Source organism: Cimex lectularius, unplaced genomic scaffold, assembly GCF_000648675.2.
Source record: "Cimex lectularius strain Harlan isolate CLEC.00 unplaced genomic scaffold, Clec_2.1 scaffold30, whole genome shotgun sequence".
Lineage (NCBI taxonomy): Eukaryota > Metazoa > Arthropoda > Insecta > Hemiptera > Cimicidae > Cimex > Cimex lectularius.
Window position 1 is genome coordinate 2,516,165 of NW_019392730.1, and position 27,815 is coordinate 2,543,979.

Consider the following 27,815-nt stretch of genomic DNA (forward strand, 5'->3'; position numbering starts at 1 on the left):
ACAAATACTTTGAATAAATCTAAAATTTCTATATTGCATACATGATTGTATAAATTCATTTTCATATCTTACATGGATTTGTATAATGCAAACAATGTATTTAAATTCTAGGCCCCGTAGATGATCGAAATAAAGACCGAACCGATGGCACAATAAAAAAAAATTTCTCTAAATCTACATCATGACAATACAAGATCCCATCTTACGATTTCCTAATAATAATTATTCTTATTGATTATTTGGCGATCGTGAGATGCGATCTGGTGTAACGTAGGTTTTAGAAAAACATTTTTTTTTCGTACCAACGTTTCGATCTTTATTAAGATCATCTTCAGGGCCCGAGATTTATAAACATTGTTTGGAGTATACAATGATGTACGCAATATAGAATACAAATACTTTGAATAAACCTAAAATTTCTATATTGCGTACATGAATGTATCAATTCATTTTCACATCTTACATGGATTTGTATAATGCAAACAATGTATTTAAATTCTAGGCCCTGAAGATGATCTAAATAAAGATCGAAACGTTGGCACAATAAAGAAAAATTTCTCTAAACCTACATCAAGACAATATAAGACCCCATCTTACGATCTCCTAATAATAATTATTCTTATTGATTATTTAGTGATCGTGAGATGCGATCTGGTGTGTCGTAGGTTCAGAAAAACATTTTCTTTATCGTGCCAGCGTTTCGATCTTGATTGAGATCATCTTCAGGGCCTGGGATTTTCAAATATTGTTTCAATTATACAAATACGAGTAGGATGTGAAACATTTTTTGCAACGATAGAAATTTTATACTGACTCAAAGTGTTTGTTTTCTTTGTACAAACCAGACCCATTTCACTATCTCCAAACAATCAGTAAATAACGGCCACCAAACACTACACATTTGAATATCTTTATCACAAATCTTTTTTACTGGTACCAGTCAGACAATTTGAGTCAATAGGACCGTGCCAGATTCTTGACGATATTAGAGAAAGTATACAGCCAGCGCGAAGTCGCCAAGAGTCTGGGTGTAAATACTGTACTTTCTCTATAATAGGAAGCGTTCTTCGCAGAAAGAAGAGAAACGGGGCTTCACAGCACTAGGCCAGGGTGACAGGGTCGACCTAGGTCGAAAGACGATAAATTTACCCATCATCAGACTCAGACTGCAGCATTACAGGAAATTAGATAGGAAATAAAATAAGGCATGTCCGAAATGTTTCGATTTCCTACAGGATTATAAGAAGAAGACACAATGAAAATAACCTCAGAGCCTGGTACCCGGCTCATGGACCTCTTCTTACCACACTTTACACAAGGCTTCATAATATTCAATCCTTTGCAGCTCATCACTTTTTATTGGGTTCTTTGTCATTGCATTGGGTGCTCTGACCTGCTTTTTGGAAGAAACAGACGTATTGTTGGATGTATCGATTTTTTATTGTATGTATACCGTTTAGTAATGTGTAAAGAGTCGATGTCGCAATATTCCCACATCTCAACAACTCTACAATCTGAAGAAAAAACCTGGGTGCCATGGCATAAAAGATTTCTGGGTATGAACAATCAGACAAACAAACGAAAAAATAACGACGAAATACATGATGGCTTAGATTTGGGAGTACGTACGTTTGAAGATTAAAAAAGTTACACCGACAACAACATCATCATAAGGTGAGATAGCCAAGCGGGTATTAGAACTTTAGCATGTAAAAGGGCTATATCTAAAATAATCAGCAAACGTATCCAAAATCTCCAAAACCTGGTAAAACACAACGATCTGACGACATTTCAGGTACCAGGTCATACAAACGTCCTGGGTGGGGGACCGCGGTAGCCGAGTGGTTAGCATGAGAGACTCTCACGCCGCGGTCATGGGTTCGATTCCCACCGTCGCCTCTGGCCCTTTTTTCCCGATAACCCCCAATTTGAACACACAAGAATTCGTACTATGGCTAATATGCAAGATCATAAGGCCAATAAAAAAAAATAATAAAAAAAAATAAAAAAAAACGTCCTGGGTAGGAAAAAAATAGGCAAATTAGTAAGTCAGGAATCTGCAAGACTGTACATACCTGAAAAAACTCTCAACTATACTCGTGATGATATAAATTAAAAAAAAATGGGGGGGATGGACAGATTGTGCTAAACTCATTGCTAGAGAGAACTAAACTCTGAGGAATCATAGGACTATATACCGGTCGCTGGTATCCAAGAAAACGCCCTCAACATGTTTATATTTGTCAGCTGAAATGTGCAAAATAACCAACGAAAAGTACTACAAGCCGGAAAGCTGCACTGCTTGGGTAGTTAGCATAAGAATAAGTGTTTATATTTGAAAGATGATCGAAAAATATCGAGTATTCCATGATCTTAATTAAGTTCAAATAAGGAAGAAAGAATGAGTGAAAGAGTGAAAACTGGAATCAGGAACGATCTTGTTGTCGCTAACCCCTGGAATCAAAATTTATCAGAGGTACGGAAATCTGAAGTATAGCCCCGGGTCATCTAAACACAGGACTTCATAGGCTCAATTCTGCACATACGTGTATGAAAATATCTGAGTTTTAACAACAAAGAAATGCTGAAATAGTGTAATTTTTAAATAATAAGTTTCATCAAGTTCTTTACATAGAAATTACATTATTACAGTTACTTTATAGCATATTAGATGTGATTAAAGCATAAAAATATTTATAGTTTATCTGTCATTTAAACACAATTTTGTTTCTAGACCGATTAATTAATCTGGTCAACGTATCTTTCTTAACTGATTCTCCGTGATGGAAATTCTTCATTATAGTTTCCTCCTAAAGGATTCATAGTTGTTTTTTTCCGAACCCATTATCTAAGGACGAATTTTTATATTTGGATTACGCAAAGATCTGAGAAATATCGACCGCTTCCTGAGACTTTTCCCCAATGTATATTTTTTGGGCCGTGTTCGCCAAAGGAAAGAAAAGATGCGAAGATGGCGCACGTGTTATGCCTGAATTAATCATGGGTACAGCACACCTGGCCTTGCTAATCGCACTTCCACGTGCACAGCTCTCTAAATCAACGGGCAATGCTGCAACCTCTAATCACACATTAACAATATTGATTAATCCTTTAGACCCACGAACATTCATATCCTTCATTTACCAAATAAGTTCGGCCAGTGTTGCGATTCAGATTCAACGTTGTACCTCAAAAATTGATTGTTAAAATATAAATATATATAAAAATATCGAGTATTAACAATTTATTTTCAAAAACGATTTCATTTAATATTAATTTAATTAGACATTCAGATTTACATAAAACAGCTACCATTGTTCAATGATCATTGAAAATCAAAATGAACATTAATTAATTTGTTAATAATTGAATGTGTCTTCCACACAATTTTATAACCGACTTAACTACTATACAAAAATGTTTATAACCTTCATGAACACTCATTCAACTGTATAGAATTAATTAATTAAGTAATTTCTACAATAATTTAATTTACTTTTTTTCTCCAATGGAGGTCAAGGTTTTAGGTGATTCTTTATTTTATTGAAGTTTGAGAACTCTAGAAAAAGCAAGAGAATGGGAGTTAAAAGTAAGAACAAGTACTTCATGTTTTTACTACATATTTTCTTGTTTGTACGTTAAAAGTTTAGTTTTTAGTCCGTTCTACTTCCGGATAAGTCAAACGTAAATTTATCTTGTATAGACAAATTGAAAAAAAAAACGGATAATATACAATCATAACGTCTAATAAATCAAATAATGCTAATCAATAAAACTTTTCACCATTGTTTCTTACAACACTTTATTATAAAATAATTACCCAAACAACATTTTTGAATGAATTAATTATAAGGCAACAATGAAAAGAAAAAATATTGTAGAAGATAAAGCAATTTAATATAAAGAATTAATACAATTAATTAACGTTTTTCGTCTCAACTAAAAACCTTAATTAATTGTCTTGTATTAATTGGTCAAGCGGACCACGAAAATAGTGAAGAAATAAAGAATTAATTTATGTAGAGGTTATGCGGAAGAAAACACACACACACACACACACACACACACACACACACACATATATATATATATATATATATATATATAAACTGAATATATTACATTAACTGACAAAAAAGTTTAATGATTTTACATTTTTTCGTACAATATATAAAAGGTTTATAATTTATTAAATTATATTAAAGATCTTATTAGGCAAAATAGAAATCAACAAAAATTTATATTGTAAAATGCGCCTGTAAAAGCATGTCTAAGGACAATAATGCAATTTTTATATAAAAAATTATACCAATACAAACAAGACTTAAAAAACATAAACGATAACACAGGCTTAAGTCAACTTTTGATATGTTATACTAGGCATGCAAAAAATTGTAACGATGCAAAAAGACATTGTACAGTACACACCACCCTTAATTTTTGATGTATTTAGGTTTATTCACATTTGGTATATCAAAAATAGGTTGTTTTAAAAATAAGACATTATTAACAATTATAGAGAACAAAATAAAAGTCAAAAATAAACAAAAATGTAATATAAGCAAAAATGAGTTTTATTTCCTGTCAAAGTTTAGCCGTGGTGATAAGGTTAAGGATCATAACCATTTAATAGGAGAGTACAGAGGTGCCTACCACAATCAATGCAACATCCGTTCCAGAAACTTGTAATTATTTTCATTTTTTATACATAATTTTAGCGGTTACGATAGTCATTTTCTACTTAAAATATTATTTTACGATGATAAAAAATAATCCTTATTCCCAGTACAGAAGAAACAATTATTTCATTCAATAAACAATTAAATAAAAGGTTATTTTTAGAATTTATAGATACATTCCATTTTATTCCCTCCAGTATTCACAATTCTACCTCAGATTTACTAACTTTTTCTTAGCTTTTGGCTAAAAAAAGAAATATTTCATTATGAGTAAATCAAATTATTGGATGAATTGGATGAAACTAAACTAGCACATAAAGGGACATTTTACAGCAAGTTGTCCAGTAGTGGTATAAAGAAGAATAGAATGGAACCCAAAAGATTTGGCAAGAATATTATTGCCCTACTTTCGGAGATTACAGCAATGTATATCTCAAATCGGATGTTCTTTTGTTAAGTAATATATACGAAAGGTTTAGGGCATCCACTTTGGAATCTCACGGATTGGATGTTGCATAATATTATACATCGCCAGAGCTATCTATAACCCGTTTTAAAATAATTACATAAAGATTATGATGTCTTGATTTATTTGTCGTTTCTATTAATATGCTAAAGCCAATAACCACGAAGTGGAACATTTTGATCAAACTCAAGACGAATCCTAAATTTGCTATCAAGATTGTAAAAATTTATACGGTTTGGCTATGACTTAGTCGTTGTGTTATAGCTAGTTTTCGTGGGTAAAAGATCCGGATATTGTAAATATCGATGAAATCAGCTCTGACGATGATTATGGTTATATTTTTATAAATCGATTTAGGATTTAGTATACTAAAATTTAATTACACTTGCTTATTCCGTATTGGAAAATATTGAAATAAATTGACTTGAAAACAAAACAATAAAAATTATTCATAATGGAAATGAAAAGGGAAAAAAATCTCATCACATACAACATATTGATATGGTGGTGTTCTCAAATGTGATTTTTTCCCGTAAAACAAAGTTAGATTAATTTGCGTAATATTACTTTGCGTATTTAATGATAGTAAGAATTATAATAATTGAGGAATTTGCAAAGCTGAAATGCTTAAAAACTCACAGAAATCTGCGACAATTTGATGAGAAATAACGTTACCTGAAACAAAAAAAGACAATCAGTTTAAGAACTATTGAAATATTTGCAAAATTTAAACTAATATTTCAATAATAAGGAAATGGACAAATTTATGTAAAAATCCATTTAGGTTTTAGTGGTCAATTGACAAAGTTACTTCTTTCAATCAATTAATTATTCCTTCTACGGTCTTGGTTGAGATAAAAAGTCAGTGCCAAGAGGGGGATTCGATATTATTAAATATGCGAAAACAACAAAATAAAATTTATTTGTGGTGATTAGTGACCGTTAATTGATATTTATTTAGAAATCGTGAGATGCGGTCTGGTGAGATGTAGGTTTCAGAAAAACATTTTCTTTATCGTGCCAACGTTTCGATCTTTATTGAGATCATCTTCAGCCCTTCGTCCGCTCTTTTCATCTCAAAGAAGCCGACGCTTTATACAAAAATGTCTTTTCTATACCGACATCCTTCCCCACCCCTTCAAAATCCAACGTATATAAACACAAAATAGCAAAATCTCACTGGCACTCTCGATACGACACGCAAGAATGGCACAATTACACAGAAGGTAAACACTTTGAGTGAGTAGAAATACTTTGATTGAATATATAAAAAATATATTTTAGATTGTATAAATTCACTTTTCCACATGCAAAATGTAATTGTTATATGTAAACAATGTTTGTAAATCCCAGGCCCTGCAGATGATCTCAATAAAGATCGAAACGTTGGCACGATAAAGAAAACGTTTTTCTGAAACCTACATCACACCAGACCGCATCTCACGATTTCTAAATAAATAAATTGTAATAATTATAGAATGTGTAAAGCGTAAATACGTAAAAGCTGACGGAAAATTAGCGATAATTGTTATGAGAAATAACGTTCCCTGATAAAAATAAATAAAATATATATACGAAGAATTGCAAATATGTACGAAATTAATCAAATTGACAAAATGGATTTAAAACAATTCAATGATTCGTAGGAAAATTAGTATGAAAATCTACGAAAATATTTGAGAAAAAGTAGTTTCAAAGTTCTATTTATATTACAATTAATTAAGGTTTTTAGTTGAGATAAAAATGTCAATGGCACGAGCGGGATTCGAACCCACGATCAAAGGCTAGATACGCCGCTGCTCTACCACTTGAGCTATCGTGACTTCGATCCATATCGACACCAACTCTCCATCTCAACCTACAACCGTCGAATTTTGGCCACAGATGTTTCGTGAAGTGATACTTCTTTTACTTTTTAAATATTAATCCATTTAAGTTGTCGTAGTCAATTGACTAAGTTACTTCTTTCAATCAATTAATTATTCTTTCTAAGGCTTTAGTTATTCTTTATCTCAACCAAGACCTCAGAAAGAATAATTAATTGATTGAAAGAAGTTTCAAATTTCATTAGTTTTCAGCATTGAAGAAAATAGTTACATAGTTTCTAGAAAAATACATTAATGTTTTTCTGAATCATGTTATATATATAAAAATTAGGAAATCAGCATAATTATTGAAGCTTTTTAATACGGAAAAGTTGAAACACCTTGACTGAACATTAAGGATTTGTTTTTTAATAGCGCTTCTCCTTTTAATTGAGTGTATAAAAACGGATGTGTATGGTAGATACAACTTACGATTTGAAAGCTCCTGGCTGATCACGCGACCATACAACAGGTAACACGGAGATAAGATAACCTGTTGCCTTCCTAGCGTGACATCGGCACTCCAAAAGTATGGTCTTGTGTCACATCGAAGAAAGCGAGTGATGACAGCCGAAAGAAGACTCTTGCAAGCCTGATTGCTATCGATTGATTTATTAAATTTGATACGATATCGTAAATTGTTTCATGTAAGATCTTGGGTTCAATAAATCTGTTTCCAAGTAATCGTTGGAACTGTCAAAGTTAGGGAGTAACTGTGGTTCTGAATTAATTTAATTTCAGCTCCTGACGTGTTCCAGATGGGAATTTCATGACTTACGGAACCAACGGAAATCAATAATTTATTAATTCAGAAATTGCCAAATATAAATATTTTAACTTTTTTGTTTTACTTATTGCAGTAAACATCTGCAGTTAACAACAAAATTTAACGTTGCAAACATTTGATGATTATTTTAAAAAAATCCTTATTTAAATGGTAAATAACAACCATAGATCATCATGATTTTAATGATTTAATATATATACAGGGTTCCATTTTTATATGACACGGAATTTCTCTTGAAATAATGATGCTATAAAAAAAAACGCGTTTAATATTTTTTAGTCTCGTTTCAAATATTTACCCTTTTTGCTGAAATTTTGTAAAATACAGGGTGCCTCAAACCCAGTTCAACTTCAAAATTTCAAAATCGAACTAAAAAGGATACCCTGCATTTAAAAATTAAACTGTAAACATATCCATACTTGCTCAGTGGTCGTAATTGACCATATTAAATATTCCAATTAATTATTCTTTTTGTCTAAGGTTTTTGGTTGTGATGAAAACGTAGTGTAGTAGCGGGATACGACCCATGATTTTCTGCTCAATACGCCGCTGCTCTAACCACTTGAGCTATCGTGACTGAGTTGTCAATGTCGTGCGTTCGAATCCCGCTCGTGACACTAATTTTTCATTTCAACCAAAAACTTTAAAATATATTGTTCCTAAGTGACCGTTTAATCATTGGTGAGATCTCTTAAACTCCAAATGGAACATTTCCCTGTATTTCCTTCTTATACTTTTAATATCCAACCAAGCTGCTAAAAAACGGCCCGTTGAACTCAACATTTGTCCAATAAATCCAAGCCTGGGGATTTCACGACTCAATAACAATAAAAACAAGCACACTTTACGCCCGGGCTTTTTTTAATGCGAAAATTGGAATACCTCTTACTTTTTTTACAACCTGCAAAATCGATCTGTCCCCTCTATCATCGTTTTATGTATACATATTTTGATCTTTCTTAAACATTTTATCTTCTTTATATTTTTCTATCTTATTTTCCTGTTTATTCCCTGTTAAAATAACTTGATTCATGGTGCTGCATTATGTCTATGGACTTCTATTCTTCGAATATTTTTACGACATATTTTACTTGACCACAATTTTTGTAAATACAATTGCAAAATATTGTCACCCATTTAGTTCCTCTATTGACTTCTATTAATTTTTTATTTATAAAAATATTATTTGGGATTTATGTTTGCTAAAACCTTTAAAAGAAATTCAATACATAGGCCGCAACTCGCATTTGAATTTTGGCATTTATGATGTCAAAATGTTTCAGTTTGTTTAAATTTTATTGTTTGTAATTTTATGCTTTCAGATATTGCCTACCTCTAAATACAAAATGTAAAATCTTATCTACGGGTTATACAAAATATAATCATCATTACATATACTCATTAAAAAGTACGAGTTGAACAGGTCATCAAATGCTTTATTGCGGCAGGAAAGAGATGTTTTTCAGCCTTGCGTCCTACCCATTTAAATACCAAGTTATCCAGAAAACTAAAGATCGTTGTATATCTTCTGTTACCAGACCGGTTGTGTTGAATGGGTCCGATCCCTGGAATACTTCAGAAGAAATGAGCTAAACCTAGATGAAGACACTTTTGAGAAAAATGGAAGGTACAGAATATAAAAAATTAGGTGGTAAAGAATCTGCACTAGAAGATGGATTAGGTGTTGATGTAGTAAAGGAAGATTGATTGCGCTGACTGAGCCATCTTCCTGGATCAACCGTGAAGGCTTATGAAGGACATCCAGTTGTAAGAGACCTCGTTTAAGATGGCTCCTCGATTTGGACCTCAGAAAAATGAAGAAAAAAGGCTAATGACTGAGTCTTCTCGAAATTTTTAGAGTAAGCCAAGTAAGATCTACATATGTAATACATATGCCAATGAAGAAGTAATACGAATTTCATGTGTGCTTTAAATTAATTTTTTATAGCAAGAGTTTTTTACGGACATGAGTGTACCGTGATATACGGTGAACCAACTTGTTGCTATTCATTATAAGTTGGTGGTGGCCTTATTTTTCTCTGCGCTATCGACGTTTGTAACATGCAAGGATGACTGTAGAATGCTTAATGATTTCTTACTATAATTTCGCAGAAGCTGAGCCCACAATGCATTTTGAATTATTTTGCACTCAACCTTAAAGAACTGGTCACCCATGGCATCTTACAAATAATGTGGGTATAAAAAAAGAACTGACCCGACCATTTGATTACCAAAACGTAGTCAAAGTATACTAGATGGGAACACAGGACATATAAAAACAAACTGAGGCCAAAAGTGTGGATGTGCTCTCTACTCAGGTTGCTTATTCTATTATCTCTAGTAAAATCTAACTTTATATTTTTTGATTTGTTATGCTTATTAAGTTAAATTACTATCTGTCAAATTTTCAATGTATAAGTACTGGATTTTTACGTAATGTTAGGTTACATTTGATTGAGTTCTATAAAAATAATATGTTGGTATAATAACTTTTGTAATTAAGATACTACTACACTAAGATAAATTTACATATATTATTAGAGGTTTTGTTTATTTTGAATTCATCGGCAGTGTAGTTGTAGATTGTGTTTGTAGTTTCAAATTTTATCAATGCATGTACATATAATTATTGTTTAATATATAAATTCTTTGGATCAAGGCCTGGTGTCACAGATACATTTTTCAGCGAACCATACGAAAACCAATGCACGACCTTTTCAAATGGACACTAGTAGGATTTTCTTATTAATACGAAAATCAACACTAAAAAATTTAGTTCTACATTAAAAATGTAAAGGTTTTAACAATGCATTTTGTCAAACAATAAACCATTCTTTATTTAAATGAAAATGTGTTAGGTGTTTTCATAAATGAAAAAAAAATCATTTAATGACACCTTAACTTTGCAAATTGAAATTTAATTCTTTAAGTGGGTACAGAGAAGTTAGTTTTAATTAATAATAATTAATAATGATAAATAAAGAAAATTAAATAAATTACACAAGAATCAAATGGTGCATTGTTCTCCTTATGGTGCATCAAAGAATGCACAGCCTTGTATCTGCTAGTCAAAATGCCACAAAGGTGTAAAAATTTGCTAAAACAAATATCAGATAAAATAGTCGAGAGAGAGTAAGCAACAATTTATTTGTGAAAAATTCAGACTCTATTAGGTTGAAAATGAAATTGTATTGTCTTAACACTGAAAAGTGGAATTTTATAACGTATTTATACTTCTAAAGTTTTCGCTCGACAAGATACATCGACTACTTAAAACTTGAATTCCAAGTAACAATTGTGCACTAATTAGTGTTGGTCGTTAAGGAAAGAGAGTTCGTTATGTTAAAAATGGCTTCAAGTGTGTGCTCGTTTATTTAAGAGGAAGAGTGTACTGGTTGGAGTGTGAATCTGAGTGTTCCGGCTAAATAGTACACATCACGTTTTCTTTCTATATTTTTTTGTAATTTTTTTGTCGGGGGTAAAAACACAAATTTGAAATGGCATTTTATATTTATTTTTCCTTACATATGGCTTAATAATATTTTGTAAACCATATTTTCCAGTCTCGATATCGTTGCAAAGATCAAATAGACGCAATTTGGACTGGATTTCATTAGTACCGATAAATTTTCACTATTCAGAAGAAATTTAGCCCAGTTTGTTCCCAAAGGACAACAGAATATTGCCACTTGTTACCGTTTGCGTTTGAATACTTTACACAGGCCGGTTTGCTACTTTGCTCAATTGGGTTCGTTCATTCCCAAAATTCTGCGAAACAGGGCAGGCACTAGAGAGTTAAATAATGCGCTGTTGACGATTTAAAACAATCACTTTTATTTAATGTTCAATATTGAATAATGCGAATATTTTTAATTTAGGAACAATGAAAAATATCGTTTGTTAGACCATTCATCTGGAAAAGTATAAACTGTACTTCAAACTTCATCAACGATCTACCTCTTTTGTTCACTAATGAAACTTTTGTGTTTTTTTTATCATAATTAAAACTACAAATTACATTTCCTATAAGATTTTTATTGCAGTTTGCACCATAAGATAAAACTTTTATTTCACTTTCATACTGCCTTAAACATGTTTTTGTTCTAATCATCAGTCTATCTGATATTTTGTTAATATTCTTTTAATATAACCATTAACTAATATGCTACATTTGATCATAAATAAATCATGTACCACGTCAAATATGACAAATTGCAAAGTTTGCTGGATAACTGGAGCTTGACCGTTTTCTAATATACAGGTTGTCTAAACTATTTACTTAGCTCTGTCGGTACAGTAAAAGAGCCAATTCTTTTTCGTAAGTCCCCACCCCCGCTCGGTTTATCTACAATTTTGCCTGATTTTTTGTGCCTCTTTTTGTGGTATACCAAATGATCAAAAATTAATACGAATCCTACAAACAAAAATATAAGCCCTCTGTTTGATGGGATTGCATTCCAGAGTAGAGGTATTTAAAAATATTTCTCAGAGATCATCGCAGAAACTAACTGCAGATTTACCAAGCGTAGTCCTAACTATAATAATACTAGGACTGCAGACTGGACACTGCAGACTTCGAGGATATATGTAACCTCGGAACAGAAAAACAAGCCTGTGCAGATGTTTGCAAGATAGTAGAAAAATGGCGGAATATGTACTTTGTTCGTTTAAACGCTTATATAGGCTGCGATTCCTACTCCTCGGAAAGTAAAAGCTTAAAGGATATAGCCGGATAACAAAGCTGCGGATCTGTGAAAAAGCCTTAAGCTTAACGAAGAGTCTAAACATTAATGAAGATTGCACAATAGACCAAAATTGGACGTGATGTCTAAAGCCGTACGACTCCTTCTAATCTTGGGAGAGGGGAATCTTGGGGTATTCATGATCTTTGTTTTAACCCTGTTAAATCGTGTTAAATAGAGTAAAATGTAGGTCTGACAGAATCGGCTACTTAACGGACTCTGTTAAGACAGGACAGACCCTGACCAGAAAGGAGTTGAACCTTTCTTAGGTGTTAAGTCGAATCGAATAGCAGTGTAAGCCGTTAGGACTTAGGTAATGTCTTTTTTAAATAGTTTAAATTAAATTGGTCCAATATATGTATTTCTTTTGTTCATTTCTGACCTATCTTCATACCCTCATTTATAATAGAAGCATGGGATCTTCATCAACTAAGTATGTATTTACGTTCCATCCACTTAGTTGAAGGAGCCGCCGAACACTCATTAATCGATTAGTCTGTTGTATGTATCGATAGGCGGCGCGACCGTCAGTTCTTGTCTAGTCTTACACATGTGCTATTGCAATAAATTTCCTTTTGTTCTCAACAGTGTATTAATAGGTTATGGGCCCAGCACGCTTCCACTGCGCCTAACCTTATGCAATAACGATGTTCATTACTTGATTCTGAACCAGTTATTTTCCTTCTTATCTGGTCAGTTCAGATCTTAAACGTCAGTTATCATTGCTCTACGCAGGGATGCGATTTATGAGATTAATTTGTCTTCTAAAAATCTAAACATTCAATGCCCACTCTGTTTAGAAAGATAGTTCCTACGCACAGTTAGGACAAATATGGAACTAACGAACTTTGGAAGAAGAAAACAATTTACTAAGTAAAGGCTTAAAATTTATCCCAAAAACAGAATAAGATACAAAAAACCATAATACCTTGGTTCATCGGTAGATTGTTCTAAAAAATAATAAATGTGCTGAATTAATAAAACTTGGTAAATCTAAACATCAAAATATTAAATAACCCACGTACAATTAAGTCTATTGATAAAAAGTTAAAAAGTAACCACTAATTTCGTGGTCCGCTTGACCAATTAATACATTACAGTTAATTATAGTTTTTAGTTGAGATAAAAAAATCAATGGCACGAGCGGGATTCGAACCCACGATCTTCGGCTAGATACGCCGCTGCTCTACCACTTGAGCTATCGGGACCTCGATCCACTCGGACACTAACTTCCCATCTCAACCCCACCTTTTAAATTTTCCCTCCTTTTTGTCATTTTTCAAACGTCGTGAAATCGGATTGGATTCTCGGCGACAAATGAAATGGCCACGGAGAGCTTTAGTGAAGTATACTTCATTTTAATTAATTAAATTCACTAATTTCGTGGTCCGCTTGACCAATTAATATATTACATTTAATTAAGGTTTTTAGTTTAATTTAAATGACAAGTTAGATGGAGATGAGAAGTTAGTGTCCGAGTGGATCGAGGTCACGATAGCTCAAGTGGTAGAGCAGCGGCGTATCAAGCCTTAACTATAATTGACTTTTTTATCTCAACTAAAAACCTTAATTAATTGTTATTATAATAGTTTTTTTTAAATTAAGCAGTGAATTACAATAATCAGAAGGATCTTAAAATGAAGGTAGGTTTAGATATAATAAAATGGTGATATCCACTTTCCGTAAACGAAAGGGATAATTTATTAAACCTGCATGCAAGTTTGCGGTGAAAAAGGACTGAACAGAGAAAAATAACATGTAACTCTTGGTGTAGGGGGCTTTGATCAAACGATAAGGTATATCAATAAACCTAAGTTACGCAAGGTGAAGGGACAAGACTGATCTTACTTAGGATTTACATAGAGAGCCGACAGTAGATCCGGATGAAAAGGCAGGCGTGGCCCTTGACCGTATTGGTCCTACTTTATATTCGGTCGGTCTCGAATACCAGCCGTATATTACATTCCACCGTTTAGTGGATCCATTGAACAGCCTGCACTCTATATGTAAAGCAGTGTTCTTCCCTCCTTTAATAATCCATTTCAGATCGTTCTTTCTATTATAATAATTTCGATAAGAATGGAATATGTTTTCTCGTGGTAGAAGGCGTTTATAGCAATCGGGCACGAGTCATGAAATTTTACCCTCAACATTGGGTAGTGAAATATGGGACCCGGTATGACTTTTTGAACGTATTTTTTCTATTAAAACTTAGTTTTTTAATTAACATTATTTGAAAAAAAATTTGTGAAATAATTATGTTTTAAATTAAACAAGGAAAGTTGACGACAAAATTGCCATGGTTCCAGAAACTCATAACAAAGTTTCATCTGCTTGATCATTGAAGGTCGTAAGGATAGTGAATACGAAACAACTCAGAAGATCTGTCAAACGGTAATTACTATTTCATTGAAAATCGTTACGGTAGAAATTCATTTAAACAAAACCCACTAGAAAATTAGACTGATTGTTTCAATATTTTCCTGGATAATAGTCAATTGAGAGGAACGGAAAAATATTTGAAAAAGTAGTCCAAATGATGTTTGCTCTTAACATTTTCAATAAAGCCCAACTCGTTCGGGTGGCCCGGGATGTGGTGTTTGCCAACGGTAAAGCTTGCTGAAATAACGGACAAGTACTATCGGTAATTAACGACAGAAATTTCATTATTCAACAATTCATTGTTCACGCATGGAGCAAACATGCGCAATTATGGGTTGAGTGATCGAACTTCACATACAAATGATCTTTATGGCTCCCCTATTGCGTTTATCCGTAAAATTAACGATCATGCCAAGTGATGTTTTTATCTGTGGGTGAAGTTTTGTCAAATGAAACCATTTTCGTTTTTAGTGTTCAATGGTGTGGAACAGGGAAATGTCAACAATGTAACCAAAGTTTCACATAATCACTTATGACAAATAAACTTCCTATCAGATAAATTGAAATTTTTTATTCTAATGTGTTAAATAATTTGAGTAAGAGAATTTTAACAGGGAAGACTATTTTCAATCAGGTAAGAAGAGATATTTTTCTTCACACCTTGAATAATTTGAGTGAGAAAATTGTGAAAGCTAAGAATAATTTGAGTAAGAAAATTGTGAAAGGTAAGAATAATTTCAATCAGGTAAGAAAATCAGAATCCGCCGGTGAAATTTTGGGAAAATTGGCAATGTTGCATTCGGTTTCAAAAAACATTGACTTTGGCGTATTTTCCAGATTTCAGAGATATTTTTTATCCTCACAAATTGAATAATTTGAGTAAGAAAATTGTGAAAGGTAACAATAATTTCAATCCTATAAGAAAATCGGATTTTCTCGGGAAAATTTTGGAATAGTTTTATTTGTACTTTTAGGTTTCAATTATTTTTAAAATTATGATATCCTGGATCTTTTGAGTAAAAAAATTGTATAACATAAGAATAATTTTAATGTGGTAACAAAATTGAATTTCGTCGACAAAATTTCACAAATTAGAAAATGAAGAAATCAGTTAGGTTGAATAGCTTTATTTGTGTACATTTTAGAATTCATAAATTTTTTAATTATGATATCGTTGATCATTCGAGAAAGAAAATTTCAACAAGAAAGAATAATTTCGAAGTTAGAAGTTTCAAGTTCAAGAAGTTTAAGTAAGAAAATTGGAAACCGACAGTGAAATTTTAGGAAAATGCTTAAAGTAGCAATCAGTTTGGAGGAACAGTATTATTTGTATACTTTTTGGTCTCGGCTATTTTTTTTAATCCTGATATCTTACTTCTTTGAGTAAAAGAATTGTGAAAGATGAAAAAAATGAATTGCGTCTGTGAATTTTCAGAGAAATGAGCGTTTAGTTTGTGTGTATAGTTTCATTTGTCACTTTTCTAGATTGCAGAAATAAAATCTATTTCAATCCTTCGTAAGTTTTCGGTAATACAACTTTCACAGTAAAACAGACAATCAAGGAAAAAAATCAGGTTACGAATATGGTGTTAGGAAAATAAGAATCGTAACAATAACTCTTTAGAACACTTTTAGGAGCTTTTTTGCGATCGCAAAATCCCAAATCTTATAAGTTGTAAAGCATTCAAATAACATAATCAGATTGCGACGTGTTTTCTTAATGTTCTTGATTTTAGAGTTTTAATATTTTGAATGTCTTGAGTAAAAAGAAATTGTCTATGTACAGCCAATCAAGTAACAAAAGCGTCGATTTTAAATATTAAATATTTGTGAGCAAAGAAGAAAATGAAATTTCATTCCTTTTCATTTCAGACGGAATCATACTTCCAATACTTGCACCCTAATTTTAAAAGGGAAAGTGGGTCACTGATAAGAGAAAATATTTTAGGAACGAAATGGTCAAAGTAAAAATGGCTTGTTAATCGTTCCCTGCAATTTTAAAAACCGAGCTGTATAATTTATTTATACATATTTTCGTTATTCTTCGTTATCGTTTATCTTATTTTCAAGTTTCAATCTTATAAAATTCCTATTATAATATGTAAAACTGGTGTTAATTCGCTTTTAAAAAGTGGAAAAATTACATTTGCATTTCCATTTGATATGAAAACGGAAAACTGTGGTTATACCCGATATCAACAATGTGATTTCCCTCTCCGGATAAAATAATATCCAGGCGTTAAGAGATATTAAAATGGATGAAGTTAATTGCTAAAACTAACAAATCAAAACCAAACCGCCACGCCTACACTGTTATTATTAGATTATAGGCGCGTGACGGGTGTGGAAACGAATTTAAGGCGCGGTGAAAACAAGCGGAGACGGTTTCCATTTCCATCTGACATTCTATTTCCACTACAGTCCATTAGGGTAAAAGCCCCGGGGTTTCTGATTAACTTTTTATCAACGGAAGATAAACATTGCGTGATGTTTTAAATGATTTGCATCGCCGCGGGGGGGAGAGGAATTATTGTTGTAGGTAAAAATAAAAAAGTGGTCGTAATTGTTTACAAGCGGGTAATCTGACTTCATTTGTCACAGTTTTCTTACTTTAAGAAATATCGATTATATATAATATATGCTTTTTAAAATAACGACGTAATATACAAGTAAAAGCAGAGAGTCAGTAACCAGATCGAGATGCTCAAATGTCTGCAGTTCAATGCAAAGCACGCGAGAAAGACAGGAAAGAGAAGGAGGGCCGGCGATGACCTCATCTGTTTGTCGGCCCATAAACCTTCCACTTTATATATATATTATAATATATATATCTGCTTTTACTTGTATATTACGTCGTTATTTTAAAAAGCTAGCCTCTTGTTAGTACCTCAGGTTGTCAATTTAAGAATAGATACACAACATATATTTCGCTACAAACATAGAAGTCTGGTCACATTCACTTCCCCCAGAGTACTCGATATTCCTCGGGGTGGGGTAGATAACCCCTTCCTTTCATGCTTAAATTACATTCATTCCAACAGAGTAAAATATAAACAACATACAATACTAACATAAAAGTCTGGTCACATTCACTCCCCCAGAGTACTCGATATTCCTCGGGGCGGGGCCGAACCCACTCCATTCGCGCTAATAACTTACTTTTGCTCCCCAGACATCACACACTCACCCCAGAGTACTCGATATTCCTCGGGGCGGGGTAAATAACCCCTTCCTTTCACGCAAATAAATTACGTTCATCCTAATGTAATAACATAAACACCACACAAACACGACACAAACACTTCAGACACAACACAAGCACAGAACAAACACACATAAACTATATACATTTGAAGATCCCTATAGCCCTGAGGTACCGGTACAGCGATTTGTGCCCGCTGCCGTGCCCCAAGACTACGCACAGGTCCGACGATATTCCAAAATATTGCCTATAAACGTCGAGCCTTCTACAATTGAAAAGGTGCTCGACTGTTACTCTATCTTTGCATAATGGGCACCTTTGCGGTCGCTTTCCTGCTAAAAGGTGCCCGTGCGTAATCCTTGTATGACCTATGCGTAGTCTTGTCAGTATGGTCTTTTCCCTTTTTGACCCATTTTCCGTGAACCAAGGACCGACGTCACAGTTTGGCAGGGTTATTCCTATTTGGCCGAGACCAGCGGTTTTTCCATTCTTCTTTTATTGTATTTGAAATTAATAACTTGAGATCCGCTGGACGTATTGGTTGGGAAGCGACGCGAAGTCCTCTGGCTGCTTCTTTGGCCGCCCTGTCTGCTGCTTCGTTCCCGGCTATCCCTATGTGGCCGGGAACCCACACCAATACCACCTTCTTCCCAACTGTGTCATTTTAATCCAAAACCACACAGTGAGAATAGCCATACACAAATAACAATCAAGCTTACAATTTAAACAAAATATTTATTTACAATTGTACCTTTAATATGCAACAACCAAAACTGTTCTTTACTGAATGAACATGCCCACAAGGTAATTATGGACGGATACACAAAAGGACGTGTAAGGGATGTAAAGGATGACAGTTAGTTACCAACAGTGTAGAAATCACTTGGCAATTATCCTTTGAAGATAAGTTGAAGATAAGGCAACTAACAATAAGTTGTCGCTTCAGTCTCCGACCAGGATTGGCGGGTAAAGTTGTGGACAGTTTGCGGAATAAGGGGTTTGAGTGATCGGTTAATTTAGAATGGACATTTTTGTAATTTGGCAAGGTCGTATACGAATTTTTTATGCCATACCCTGTCAAATGCCGGGATATACACCACGGCAGTACTGCTTCATCTCGGCAGTGACAATGGTGTTTACAACACGCTGTGCTATTTGGATAGTCGAGTAGAAACTCCGAAATCTTACAATAAAAAATACGATTAGCAGTTTCTTTCAATATATGCACTATTGTGATCATTTATACCCAGATTGAAGATGAGATGACGGATCGGATCGACCTGCTATTGAACAAGTTGGAAAAAGGAATTTCGGTGAGGTCACAACGGAAGGACAATTCTTTAAGTTTTGGCTGAGATTTCGATGATTATATTCGTCGAAAGCTCGGCAAAAACTTAAAAAATTGTCCTTCTGTTGTGACCTCACCGAAGTTCCTTTTTCCATGTTATACCCAGATATTTTTTATATTTTGATATTGAGCAATGTGCCAAATACTTGTCTTTTCTGAGTCCTTTTCTTTATTTTTTATAACCGTGGAAAGATAAATAAATACGAAGAAAGGACTATTTGACTATATTACACGTCATCTAATATATTACTTCAAAGAGGTCTTCACTGAATTTTATGTAAAAGAGATTTTGCTTTCAGAGAACTTTGAAAGTGGATAGTCGTGACAAAATTGTTTTAGACAAGTTTTCCATCTATATATAAATTTTCAATTAAAAGAATTTGCATGTATATTTAAAGTACAAACTCATTTCTGAAAAATCAATTTAATAAATTTAAAATTTATTAGAAGTACAGAGAATTGCAAGCATAGTTGGATTTCTTTTAACTGACACAATTTCTAGAGTCTATTTGCACATTAATAATTGCAACGTGGTGAATATGCATTTAAAGAATAGTTTTGTTATGATTTTAAACATATTTTAGTCAAATTGCGTTGCTTTGAGTGTAGAAATTCATTCTCCACCCCTCGAGTCGTCTCAATACATAAACAGTTTCCAAATGGGTTTTCCGGGTCAAGAACCTAGTTTTGAATTCAATTCGATAAACTCAACTTATAACAACATAGTCGAAGAAAATTGAAAGTGTGACGACGTTGTATTTTTCTTTACTTATTGAGACTTAAAACAATTGATTTTTTAAAATAAAGTTGTATAGTAACGTTGGACAGTTTCTAATAATAATAAATATATTGAAACACTTATTTGATTCGAACCCAGTACCAATAGCTTTGCAAATTCGAGCCGGACTCTCTCACTAATTACGTTATTGGCGTAAATATTGAGTTGTTTCATCAGATGGATGATGCGATTGCGGGCTCAATAGCGAATTATTTTACCAGATGGATGACGATTTTGCGGGGTCAATAGTGAGTTGTATCACCAGATGGATGATGCTAATGCGGGGTCTATAGCGAATTATTTTACCAGATGGATACGATATTGTGGTGTTAATATTGAGTTGTATCACCAGATGGATGATGCTATTGCGGGGTCAATAGCGAATTATTTTAACAGATGGATGACGCTATTGTGGTGTTAATATTGAGTTGTATCACCAGATGGATGATGCTATTGCGGGGTCAATAGCAAATTATTTTACAAGATGGATACGATATTGTGGTGTCAATAGTGAGTTGTATCACCTGATGGAGGACGCTATTGCGGGGTCAATAGTGTGTTGTTTCACCAGATGGATACGATATTGTGGTGTCAATAGTGAGTTGTATCTTTACAAGATGGATACGATATTGTGGTGTCAATAGTGAGTTGTATCACCTGATGGAGGACGCTATTGCGGGGTCAATAGTGTGTTGTTTCACCAGATGGATACGATATTGTGGTGTCAATAGTGAGTTGTATCCCCTGATGGAGGACGCTATTGCGGGGTCAATAGTGTGTTGTTTCACCAGATGGATACGATATTGTGGTGTCAATAGTGAGTTGTATCACCTGATGGAGGACGCTATTGCGGTGTCAATAGTGCGTTGTTTCACCAGATGGCGCTCATCTGTTTCGAATATCTAAAAAATATTCGCCTGGTAACCAAGTCAATGGAAATAAATACGTCAGGCAGTGAAGGTATTAATAACCAAGAGAACGTCAATTTGGTCACATTTCTGTTGCAAAACAGTAATCCACAAACAATTATCTAAGTGCATTAATAATTTAAAGTTATGCTTGAATTGTACAACGGGAGCCAGTTTCTCGCCTTTTGAGGTAAATGTTCCACCCTAATCTTCTGGTATAAAAGGCCTTACTTCATTTGTAAAATGACCCCTTGCACCTCGAAAGCTTTCTCAACTTATCTGATTCAGCGTGAGGGATGTGTCTGTGAAGTCAGAAGATAAATGTCTTCCCTCTCCCCATAGTAATAGAGTATAAAAAAATTAAGAACAAACGTTTCAAAAATTGCTCAGAACATTTGGCTGAATGTTAGTTTAATAATTCTAATGTGTTTATCATGTTTTAAACTACTATGACACTGTACTGAGTAGAAATAACAATATTTAATCACAGACTTTACTCCTTCCAGTAATGAATAAAACTCGTTCCTCCTGCCACTATGCATCTTGATGTGATAAATTTATATTATTCACATTAATTAAAAAGAAATGAACAATAATCAATATTTAGAAGAGATTTTAATAAAAATATTCGATCGAACTGTTCACTGACAATAAGCCAACGAATTAACATGTGCCTGGATAGCTCAGTCGGTAGAGCATTAGACTTTTAATCTAAGGGTCCAGGGTTCGAGTCCCTGTTCGGGCGAATTTTTTTTTTTCGTAATGATTATATTTTCTTATTTACAGGAAGAAATAATTTACTTTAGTTTATAAAATTTTTAATTTTGTACATCATTCAATCTGATTAATTGATAATTAACCTTCATTGATATGCTTGCTGTGCATTTTTTTCTCTTTTTTGACTGGGGCTTCTGACATCTAGATCATTTCAGCCCGCATCTAAGTCTATATTCTATTTACCGTCTCAAACACTACATTCATACAAATAAATACATTCGTACGCATAAATACATCCATACAATACACTCATTCCGTTTGGTCGGTGGAGTACTTGATATTCCTCCACCGAACTATACTCAAACTAATCTAGATTGGGGTCGATGGAGTACTTTTATAAATATTCCGCCATCGATCCCGAACATACACTTATTTCTCTTATTTTGTAACTGTTACATTTCCGACATACTAAGATCAAATATAAACCTTTTTTTTTAATATTTAAAATTGAAAAGTTCGTCGTTATTGGTTTAATATTTTCATTAGAGATAAGAAACAATTAATTGAACTGCGTGAATGAGATTTGTTATTATTATTACCCCCGAAGTACAGATTTTTTTACATAAAATTAAATCTTTTTTAACTTCAACACAACCCCTATTTTTCAAGTATTAGAAAAACTGTGGAAATGGTATGAAAAATGTGCATGTATTTCCTATATAATAAAATTCCAATAGATTCGTTAGTTTTTAAATATAAAATAATTGGGCTCTTAGAAATTAAAATTAAAATTTATAAAAAATATATTTAATTTGAAAACTAACGACTTTTCGATTTATTGGAGATTTTCTCAATATAAAATAATTGATCTATAAAATTTAAAAAAATTAGTTTAAATTAATCTTGAGGTTTTAATTAACTTACAAGTACCATGTTAGATAAGAATCAATTTTATGTTTTCTAAATTCTCAAATCAATAGGAGCATTCTTTATTTCAAAAAATCAACTGTATATAGTTTTAAGTTTTTAAATTCGAATTAATTTCCATGCCGTAATTTATATAAGAACTATTTAATTTTGTACAATTTTTAATTTTACGAGAAATTGTATTTAATTTCCATATCGTCATCATTTACGAACGTTTTTAATTGTTTAATAAACAGATTAATTCTAAATTTAAAAAAGCGATAATTTGAAGTAAAAAATGTTAAATTGAAATTTAAAAGGATTAATTTGATATTAAATAGGATTAGTTGGGGATTTATATGAGGTTTTATAAAGCTAAAAAAAAATTGAAATTAAAAAGAGCTCCTTGGAAAAAGGTTAATTTTTTATTAAATAGGGATAATTCGAAATTTAAGAGAATTTTAAGTTAACAAAAAGTTAATTTGGAGTGAAAAAACGGTCAGTTTGGAAATAAAAATGGTCAATTTAAATTTTAAAAAGTTGTTTAATATTAAAAGTATTCATTTGACAGATAAAAGCAACATATAGTAATTTGGGTCAGTGGGAATGAATTTTGGTATGTGAATTTAATTTATTAGCGTGAATATAGGGCTTATTCCCAACTACCCCGATGAATAACGATCCTTCCGAAATAGTGAAAACCAAGTCTACATGAGAAAGTAATTTATTAGCACGAATGGACGGACTTATCTCCATATACCCGAAGAATTTCGAGTACTTTGGGGTGGTGTGAATGACGACTAGATTTTCATGTTTTATCCTCTTTCTATATCGTGTGTATTTGTGTTACTTCATCCAAAATTGACTTAATGCTGTAGAACAGAGGGTTAGCAATAGGATCGAAAAAAAGGAGTCGGATACCATCACAGATTATCCGATCATAATTTGGCACAGAAACGTAAAACAATTAGTAAAATTAAAATGCGATAAAGGCGTGGAAAGAAAAACAAAGAAAGAGCGGGTTGGCGATGTCCAATATAGTTTCTTGGCCCTAAAACTAACAAAAAAATCGGTCCCAACTGGAATGTAAGAAAATAATGAATGTAATCTCCTTTTGATGAATGTTGCGTTCCTAATATACCATGATAGGAAGTTGTCAGTGTGTGTGTGTGTGTGTGTGTGTGTGTGTGTGTGTGTGTGTGTGTGTGTGTGTGTGTCTGTGTGTGGGTGTGTGTCTGTGTCTGTGTGTGTGGGTGTGTGTCTGTGTGTTTCGCCTACAAAATAAATAAACCAACCAATAAATCGTACAATCTAAATGAACGTAGTATAAGTTTTGTGGCGCCTTTCACAAAGGTTTTACTTTTGGAACTTAACTTTTGAATAAAGTTTTGAAATTGTTCAAACTCACTCTTTGTCTCTTGTTAGACCTCGATGATAAATGAGTTGTAAAAAGAGTATTGTGTGTTTTTTCGCCTAAAGCCACCAGGCGACAGGTCTTGTTGAAACGTAACCGGAGCCCAAGAGAGGGAAAAGAATGGGGCGAACACAAAAGAAGTGAAGTTACTGGTAATGCATTGACCGCCAGAAACTACCCTCAGAGGCTATTCATCCTTGATGGACTTCTTATGTATGTAGTATTGCAAATTGTCCCCCCGACATTTTCATTTAAAATTTTAAAAAATCAGCGTTATATAACATCCTACACTTTTATTTATATACACATACTTTAACGTAAAATATGTTAAACAAAACGGATACTATCAATTATTTAAAAAATGAAACGGAGGTTAATGATGTAATAATTAATAATTTAATAGTGGTGCAATTTGAACAGGAAGAAAATTAAAAAAACAAAAACTACATATTATTACTACAAATCAATGTTGAATAGAGCGGGATTTAAGGTCCGCCTAGCCTCGTTATGAGTGTTCTAAGCGTTTTCTTAATAATAATAATATTTATTCACAACTTTAGCCATTGTACACCACATGCAAATACGTAACATGCAAAACATCGTTTATGTTTGAGCAACACTCAAAGGGATGTAATTTTATTTTTAATGTTTTGTAATTTATTACAGAGCTCTACTGAATTCATGAGCCTACATGCTCTGATAATAGATGCTGAAAGGTTAGTATTACAGAAAGGGATAGAAAATAGATCTTTATGTCTAGTTAATTTCAAAGGAACATTTAAAGAAACTCGTCGCAGAAGCTCAGGACTTTCTATAATAACATTTAACAATTTATATAAAAGTATAACATCATAGTTATCTCTTCTTATTTTAAGGAGAGTTATTTCCATCATAGCTCTTAGTTCATCATAATTTATATGGTCTAAGTTTAAGTGTAATTTATAAGCTACGAATCTTAAAAACCTATTTTGAACTTTTCAAGTTTATTGATGTATTTGAGATAACTTGGAGACAAAACTGGAGAGTTGGTCTCAAGAATAGACCGAATAATTGAAAAGTATAGAGTTTTTATACAATTTATATTGCTAAAATCCTTGGAGTTTCTTTTTACGAATCCCAGCAGTTTTACGGCTTTACTCTTGTTTAGTTTCACATATAGTACAATTAATTAAGGTTTTTAGTTGAGATGAAAAAAAGTTAATGGCACGAGAGGGATTCGAACCCACGACCTTCGGCTAGATACGCCGCTGCTCTACCACCTGAGCTATCGTGACCTCGATCCACACGGACATCAACTCCCCATCTCAACCCCACCTTATGAGTTTTCCCTCCTTTTGCCATTTTTCAAATGTCGTGTAATCGGTTTGGATTCTCGACGACAATTGAAATGTCGACGGAGAGCTTTAGTGAAGTGTACTTCATTTAATTCATTAAATTCACTAATTTCGTGGTACGCTTGACCAATTAATACATTACAATTAATTAAGGGATCCCTTTCGTGCCATTAACTTTTTTTCATCTCAACTAAAAACCTTAATTAATTGTAATGTATTAATTGGTCAAGCGGACCACGAAATTAGTGAATTTACATATAGTCTTACTCTTGTTGAGTTTGAGAATTTCACGAATAACTCTAAACACTATTAAAAAAAATCAACTAGTTTGCACTGTTTCAGTATTAAGTATAATAGAGCAAAGCCAACGAATCTTATAAGAACCACAATAGGGTACAGGACGATTTCAATGCACGCTATGCAAGTAATTGCCAACGCACCGCCATTAGATCTTATCCTTAAAGAAAGGGTGATCATCCACCAAAAAAAGAAAAATGAGACAATTGATATAGGAGAAATAAACTGGTTGTGAAGAGCAACTGGAAATGAAGCGAAAGAGTACTTGGGAAAGCTGACAAGGGTATCATGGCAAGAAAGATGGACAAACAGCAATAAGGGTCGGCTGAAATTCAAATTTTTCCCCAGCGTAGAAAGGAGACAAAAAGCAATATGGCTACACCCCGACTACTGGATCACCCAAATGCTATCAGGACAAGGAAAATTCGCAAGCTATCTCCATAAATTTAAGAAATGAGACAGCCCTTTATGCTCCGTTTGGAGCACTGAAGATGACGCCGAACATAAACTCTTCAGCTGTACCAAATCCAATGCAGAAAAAGAACGTTTGCGAAAGACTTGAGGAGAATGGCCGCCTAATCTCCATAAACTAGTCTGTGATACCAAATCATTTGCAGCAATAAAAGATTTTTCCTCAACTACGCATAAATGAATAAGTCCCTATTTATTCGGCTTACTAAGTCTTAAATGTTGTTGTTATTGTTAGAGTTTTACTACCATTATTTATTTATTGCATAATTAAACATAGGTTTTAGATGTAGGGTTCCGGGCTGTTTTCCTCTCCGTAGTTAGAAAATTTTAGATAACATGATAACAGCAAGGGGAAACCAGCAAAGGAAGACCTTTTGATTTAGGTTTTAAAATGAAAATATTGTTCTATCGAAAACCAACAGCGGTTTCCCCTGAAGGAAAGATCGTTGGAAGGTAATTTTATCCCATTTATTGCAAGTCCCTTAGATTTCAAAATTCGATTAACTTAAAGCGTTTGTCCTCCGGTATGGCGTCTTCCTCAGGTACGGCGGGGTGGTGGAAAGTGAAAAAATTTTTTTTCAGTATTCACTAGATGTCAATTTGCACAAAGTAATTTATTAATATTTAGCTGTGTTTTTAGTTTGTTTTTTATGTAAATATTTACCAGAGCACCCACAAAGTGTTTGTTTTTGCAAATGCGGTTTGCAAAAAACAAACTGGTAAAATTGTTCATCAACATATCTAAAATATTTAATAAAATTATTTATAATCATTATTAATATCGAGCCTATAAATTATTTCTATACTTTTATTTCATAATTTGCTGGAAAGATTTTTATAACTAAGAGGATAATTTTTTTAATCAACTATATTTTTTAAAGGTTTTTTGCCATACATATCCTGTCTGTTTGATTCGTGCTACACCCTCACTTTATAAGTTGCACAGTTAAATTGAATGTACTAAAAATATACACATGTTCAAATGTAATGGACAGTGATGTAATAAATATTTTTATATATTATACAAAGTCCAAAATACAGCCATACTAATAACTCCGCCGGTTCCAAGGCGAAATCTCATGAGTTAAGTTTACTTAATAATTTTCCCTGTATAAATGCCTGTAGTGTTATTGTAAAATGTATTTATCAAAAAATGATACACATGCAGAGTATACATTTCTTTTCTTTGGATATTTACTAATGTTATAAACTCAAGTTTCATTAAAAAAGGGATAAGTTCAACGTATTCTAAAGAAAAAATATATTAAATATATCTGCAGCTTAAAAATGGTGTGTTCATCATGTAGAAAATCCGACATACCAAACAATGTATGCAAACAGTCAAAAATTATCTGAAATGCCCAAGATACATTATCACCCGCACGACTCCAAGATGAAATGTCATAAATTAAGTTAAAAATTATTTTTCATTTTATAATATTTACAAAGAGTTTTTTTTATAATCCATTGTAAAACACATTTATGGAAGAGTTGTAGACACTTAAAGTTTTGATTAGTT

General features: G+C 33.0%; 1 protein-coding gene and 1 non-coding gene across 2 annotated transcripts in view; one reads left to right on the forward strand and one right to left on the reverse strand.

The window, feature by feature from the left end:
- The window catches only part of LOC106662634 (alpha-2A adrenergic receptor), a 403,288-nt gene that overhangs the window by 284,241 nt on the left and 91,232 nt on the right, over positions 1 to 27,815 (reverse strand). The window lies entirely within an intron of this gene.
- Positions 21,830 to 21,902, forward strand: Trnak-uuu. Its single transcript has one exon. It is a non-coding gene; the product is annotated as a tRNA-Lys (tRNA).